This window comes from Callorhinchus milii, unplaced genomic scaffold (assembly GCF_018977255.1).
Source record: "Callorhinchus milii isolate IMCB2004 unplaced genomic scaffold, IMCB_Cmil_1.0 Scaffold10, whole genome shotgun sequence".
NCBI classification, from domain to species: Eukaryota; Metazoa; Chordata; class Chondrichthyes; order Chimaeriformes; family Callorhinchidae; genus Callorhinchus; species Callorhinchus milii.
In genome coordinates this window covers 12,683,062-12,689,853 of record NW_024704751.1, presented here as the reverse complement: position 1 = coordinate 12,689,853, position 6,792 = coordinate 12,683,062, and the positions used below count along the sequence as shown (strand labels likewise).

The following is a 6,792-nucleotide window of genomic DNA, read 5'->3' as shown; positions in this document are numbered from 1 at the left end:
CTCTGTGTGTTGTGTGTCTGTGTATCTGTCTGTGTGTGGGTTCACAGCTGAGTGTCTGTGTGTGTTGTGTGTGTGTGTCTGTCTGTGTGTGGGTTCACAGCTGAGTGTGTGTCTGTCTCACTCTATCTGTGTGTGTCTGTCTGACTGACTGACACACACCCATCAGGGGAAACTCATCGTCACCATCGCTTTAAAGAGTCCCCAAACCCCGCTGAAACTCCCCTGCATCCCGCCTTCACGTGGAAATTCCAGGGAGCGAGCGATTGTCCCAACGGGATACGCACTTAATACTTAAGCAGTCCTGTGGCTCGGGTTGGTTAGAGCACTTGCTTGGCAAGCGAGAAGGGACCTGGGTTTGCTTTCCCGTGGCCGGGGGAAATGTCGGGCAAGTTTCCTTACTCCACACGCCTCGGTTCATTGGCGGATTGCTTTTCCGGGGGTAATAATCCATTCAAAAAAAATATATTTAAAAAAAATTTGGTCACTTCAATCCATGACTGTTTTTACAAAATATACAGTCACTTCACTTTACAATATATTCGTGAAGCGCTTTGACATAATAATAATCCTTGCATTTGATATTGTGCTTTTTCATGTCTTTGAGATGTCTCAAAGTGCTTCACAGAATAGACTGTAAAGTAAATGGACTGTATATTTGTGGGCGAAATACGACAGCCAATTGCGCACAGCAGCGTCCCACAAACAGTTGTGGATTGAAATGACCAATTTTATTTTTTTTAAGGATTATTATTAGACTTGTGGAGTAAGGAAACTTGCCCAAGCTTTCGTCCCCTGCCGTGAATCAAACCCAGGTCTCTCACTTGTGAGGTGAGTGCTCTAACCACTGAGCTACAGGAGACATCTCAATGATGTGAGTGATAAGACGCTATATCAAATGCAAGGTATATTATTACTATGTAAAGGAACAAAGCGGCCAGATTTCAGGTAAACATTTTCATAACATCCAACTCTGTTTGAATAGTCAGATAAGACAAAGATTCCATTAAGATTTTTTGGTAAATGGAAATAGATTTATTTTGGTGGGAAACAAATTAAAATGAACATTCTTTTTTTCTCTCTTCCTTCTAAATAGAATGGAGACATGCAATAAGTGTCAAAACATGCCTAACTATTTTTTATCCATTTGTCTTGCACTATTTATGAAACATTCTATAAATTATATCCACAATGTACATAGTTATAATAGGATTATTTTGATAATAAAAATAGTGTTTAAACAATTTAAGCACTGCAGCAGAATTTCTACTGCCATAAATTCGTAAGATACGGAGAATTACAAACTTCGTAAAAGTTATTTTATTTGAACTGTTTTCAATTTGCAGAGCAGCAGCATCAGATGAATGGAATTCAACCTGGAGCATGCTTGCAAGCGTTTGTCTGTGTTCTCATTTGGTGCTGATAATGATATTCAGCTATTAGCACTTTATCCAAAGGATACTTTATTAAAACAGACAACCAAAGTATGTGAGTAAAATTTCAGCAAAGTGACTACCTAAAAATATAAAATTCAGAAATGAATACAAGTAAAACAATGAATACAATCTCGTAGATGAATTCCTGCTTTTAAGAAAAAGAAAAGCAATAGAATGTTAAAGCACAGAAGGAGGCCATTCGGCCCATCGTGCCTGTGCTGGCTCTTTGAAAGAGCTACCAGCCAATCCCACTCACCCGTTCTTACCCCAAATGAGGAAGAACCATGACAAATTCAAACAAAGATTTTGAATTGCACGAGCAGAGTTCTGAAAACTAGTTTCTCATCTACAGAGTTTTAAGAAAATCTGACCTAGCCCTTCACCACCAAACAAAAGGGTTCAGTAATCTCATAACGGCATAGCTTTTGCATTTCTATCTTAGTTCAATCCAACAGGGAATGACAAGAACATTTCCTAAGATATTTGGGGCAAGTTATTACCTGGATTTGTTTCTTGATGTAACATTTGTTGAAACTAAATTCCTGTCCGTCTCTGGCTGTTAATCATCAATGTGAATATTTTCTGTTATCCTACAGCAGTGAGTAAAATAAGGCAGTATAAACCATTGTGTCTTAAAATTTCACCAAATATGTAAACACTTGAAGCATATAGATTTATGATCTTTATCAGGGATCTGAAATTAAGATGATACTAACGATACCATTTTCTCACACAAACAGGAGCTGTACAAAATGTTTCTATTCTCCACTCTTATTCTCTACATTTATTCATCATCATTTAAGTTCATTTCAGAACAGAAAAGATAATAGATGTAAAGCCTATAATACATACACAACCAGATTCATGTTGATAACTTTCATCTTCTTTCTCAACAGTTCTTCACGTATTTTAAGAGCGGTTGGTATATTCAGGTGATGTCTATCCTTTAATTGGCCTGAAGGTCAACATGACAGTTTTAATAAATACTGATATAACAATATGTTCTTATAAAGTGCCTTTCACATAGGAAGAATGTCTCCAAGCACTTTACAACAAGTTGCATTTATATAGCCCTTCACGTGGGGTACCGTCCCGGAGCGCTTGACAGTGGCGGAGTCCAATACCGAGCCAGGGATAGAGGGAGGTGACTGTACACATGATCAAAAAGGAAGGTCTTTAGGCGGGAATTTGAAGATGGGGAGGGAGTGGGCAAGGCAGTGTTACCAAGAGAGTGAGATCTTGAGCTGGGAGGGAGATGGCTGATGGTGTAGTCAAAGAAATAGGTCTTTTGATGGGATTGGAAAGAAGAAAAGGTGAGGCAGAACAATATTACATGAATTCCAGAGGGAGAGGGCAAAGCTCACCCTGCCAATGGTGCAGGGAAGCAGGAACATTGTTACAGACCATGAAACTCCCAAGTAAGTAAAATCAAATATGGATAAAGGACTGTAAGTTGAATGCAGTCTTTACTGTAGGATTCCTGTAGCTCAGTGCTTAGAGCACTCGCTTTGCAAGCGAGAGACCTGGGTTCGATTCCTGGCAGAGGGCGAAACCTTGGGCAAGTTTCCTTATTCAATACCCCGGATAATAATTTCTCAAAAAAACAATAATAAATTGGTCATTTCAATCACGACTGTTTGTGGGACGCTGCTGTGCGCAATTGGCTGCCGCGTTTCGCCCACAAATATACAGTCAATTCACTTTACAGTCTATTCTGTGAAGGACTTTGAGATGTCTAGAAGACATGAAAAGTGCTGTATCAAATGCAAGGATTATTATTATTATACTATAATCATCATTCTTGGAAAATTTCGATAATACAGATATCATAGAGAATTAGTGTCTGAAAACAATACTTTGTAAAAGCAGGGTTATCAACATCAAGAAAATGGTAGGAATGAAAATTATAATCACAAAAGTAAGAGATTGCAAACCCATTTAAACAGAGAAACTTAGAAGTTTACATTATCTCCTGCTGTGACTTATTTCTACCATTTAGCAAACACTTGTAAGACCACCCCAGCTCAGGTATAGGATTCTTAAGTCAGCGAGACTTGCCTAGTTTCTCTAAAACATTGTTATTCCAAAGATATGGCAGATTTTTATTTTCATTAGTCTTATGCTCCCAATTATTCAGTTGTCCAAAAGCAATTTCTCACAAGAAATTCAACAGAACTAAGTAAATAGATTCACTGTTGATCTGTACCTTGATAAACAGAAAATACACTTACTTTGGCTACGATAGACTTCACACAAGTGCTCCACATTTTGTTGCAGTTGCTTCAAATCGCTCTGTAATTCATCATCAATAAGGTTTTGCTGCAAATCTAGAATTTGAATCTCTTGGTGAAGTCCCACTATATCTTTCTGCAATTTTTCCATTTTCGCTTTTTTTGAGCTAAGGATAAAAGATTACCGAAAAGGTTCATCTCATCACTGTTTTGTCAGCCGGGTTTCCGTCATGTGGAAAAAACACTCACCAAATCAAACTGAGTTTCACCTTATGTACGGCATGTATGCACAGAGTGTACACTCTCCCACAGAGGTACACACTCAGTTTACCTAACTCTGGAAAGGATTAACTGAAAACGGAACAATATTTCTAGATATGCTAAAACAGTGAGACAGTAATAATAATAATCCTTGCATTTGATATAGCGCTTTTCACGTTTTCTCGACGTCTCAAAGTGCTTCACAGAATAGACTGAAGTGAATTGACTGTATATTTGTGGCCAAAACGCGGCGGCCAATTGCACACAGCAGCGTTCCACAAACAATCGTAGATTGAAAATGACCAATTTATTATTGTTTTTGTTTTTGGAGGGATTATTATTAGGCTCTGTGTGGAGTAAGGAAACTTGCCCAAGGTTTCGCCCGGCCTGGAATTGAATCCAGGTGCCTCGCTTGCTAGGCGAGTGCTCTAACCACTGAGCAACAGGACTCTACAAGTGGGCCTAATGATCTCATATCTCCTTACACAGTCACAACATCTCTGTTATTTTCAGAATTAACCATCTCTGTGCCTGGTAGTCAAAAGCATCTTATTCTAAAGATAAACTTTATATTGGTACTTACTCGAGGTGTGCTTGTGAGACACTGGTCTGACTCTTTACTTTGTTTTGTGTGGTTTTGGTTATTATGTCTCTGCAATCGGCAAGTTTCACCTGTAATTAAACACTTTCCATTACTAATCTGTGACAAATCTCTTCTCTTTTGGGATTAAGGCAACAGATGAGAAATACTTTCTAATTTTGCATTCGTTGGTGTGGTTAAGCATGACTAAACCTGTCAAGTTTCAATTTGGCCTAAATAAAGAGTTCAGAGCATAAGATTGTTTTTAACATATAAGGGACAATTTAAAAATAAAAAACAACTTACATACTTAAAAAAAAACCTGCAAATTATTCTGTTCATTGCAAAATGCCCTTTGTTTAAAAGATCCACAGCTACTCAAAAAAGACGCAAAAATATTTAGGCTCAGAAACTGGATGACTGAGAGTGCCACAGAGGGTGGGCTCAATTCTGATATTTCATTGCTAAATATACCATCTTGGAATCAGTTTAGCTCCAAGGAGACCCTACTTACCTCCCACCCAAGGATAGTCACTAATTGCTTATATTAGAGAGGTTGATATGTCAACTCAGCCACCACATCATACCTTGATTGTCCAAATAGCATCCAGTAGCTCCTTTTCCTCTGCTGCTTTTTGTTCTTTGAGTGAGGTTAAAGTTACCACTTTTCTATTGTCATTCATCTTTTGGTAACGTTCCTCTAATGGTGCACAACGTTCTTTTATAAAACTTTGCAACTTGCCGTGGTGCATGCAGTCAAACCAATTTCTCTCTGTCTGAATTATAATATCGATTCTCTGCATCAGAACACTGGCATTTATATTCTCGGAAGCTCTGAAGGCAAATAGAAAATAGTCTTGAAGGTTCAGCAGGCTTCCATTTCTGAACACAACCTCAGTAGAAACCAACAAATTCTCAGTGGGTCTTACTCAATTGCTTTGTTTCACTTTTGCTTGACTTTACTGAAATTAAAGCATCAGGGGCAAAATAGAAATTTGTATTAATCAATGCAATGAAGCGTGGAAGCCTTATATAATCTGTGGGAAGGGATCAATCAATGATGGGGTGGGGGGAGGAAATGGAGGGTTGGATAGACGGTAATTCTTTATAAAGAAAAGTGAGACATTCTCATGGTCCCCACCAAGGCTGTACTGCATCACGGACTACAACAACAACAACTTGCATTTATATAGTGCCTTTCACGCTAGTGCCTACGCAGCTCGTAGCACTAGGTATGTTTAACTCATGATTCTGAGTAGCTATGGTATTTTAGATACACCATTTTGCAAATATGTTCTGTATTGCCTGACAAAACAAACATTGCCAATGCAATCAACTCCACTAGAAAAATCTGAATGGGTTGAGACTCATGTGGAGTATTAACACTGCCATGGACTAATTGGGCTAAATGGCCTCTTCCTGTGCTGTACAGTCTATGTAATTCTACGTAAGACTTTTTTTGAACTTTTCTGACCTGTTAAATGCATTGTTCACCACTGCCACAAATAAACTGAGAGACAGGATTGAAACCAGGCCAATGTGAGTCATGACGATGATGAAAGCCGCAAAACTACCCTGGATATTTGATTGTTTGCTGAGCCAAATATCATGAATACTGATCCGAAAAACAAAATAAAATGTTTCACTTATTGTACTCATCGACACATTTCCTGCATGTACAGAAGAAAAACAGCATATATAATAATCCTTGCATTTGATATAGCGCTTTTCACGTCTTCTCGCCATCTCAAAGCGCTTCACACAATATACTGTAAAGTGAACTGACTGTATATTTGTGGACGAAACGCGGCAGCCAATTGCGCACTGCAGTGTCCCACAAATAGTCGTGGATTGAACTGACCAAATTATTATTTTTTTTCTTGAGGGATTATTATCAGGCATGTGGAGCAAGGAACTTGCCCAAGGTTTCGCCCTGCTGGGAATCAAACCCAGGTCTCTCACTTGCAAGATGGGGGTTTTAACCACTGAACTACAGGACTCCACATGAAAAAAAACACTCAATTTTGCATCACAAAATATTAGGAATAGTTGAATTTCATTCATCCAACTAACACAGAAATTTCGTAAAAGTAATAGTAATCCTTTTATTTGATATAGAGTCTTATGTTGCTAAGACGTCTGAAAGTGCTTCACAGGGTTTTATTGTGAAGTGGAATGACTGTGTATTTGTAGGCGAATGGAGATTCAAATTTGCACACAGCAATGTCCCATAGACAGCCATCTCAGAACTGATCCAGAAAATCAAGAAAAAGCAGCAGTGAAAGAC

At 38.5% G+C, this 6,792-nt stretch overlaps 1 long non-coding RNA gene across 1 annotated transcript; it reads right to left on the bottom strand.

The window, feature by feature from the left end:
* Window positions 1-3,775: 3,775 nt before the first annotated feature.
* Window positions 3,776-5,138, bottom strand: LOC103188703. The gene is made up of 3 exons (XR_006085320.1): window positions 5,093-5,138; window positions 4,509-4,597; window positions 3,776-3,831 (listed from the first exon to the last, which is right to left on the bottom strand). It is a non-coding gene; the product is annotated as an uncharacterized LOC103188703 (long non-coding RNA).
* Window positions 5,139-6,792: the final 1,654 nt, after the last annotated feature.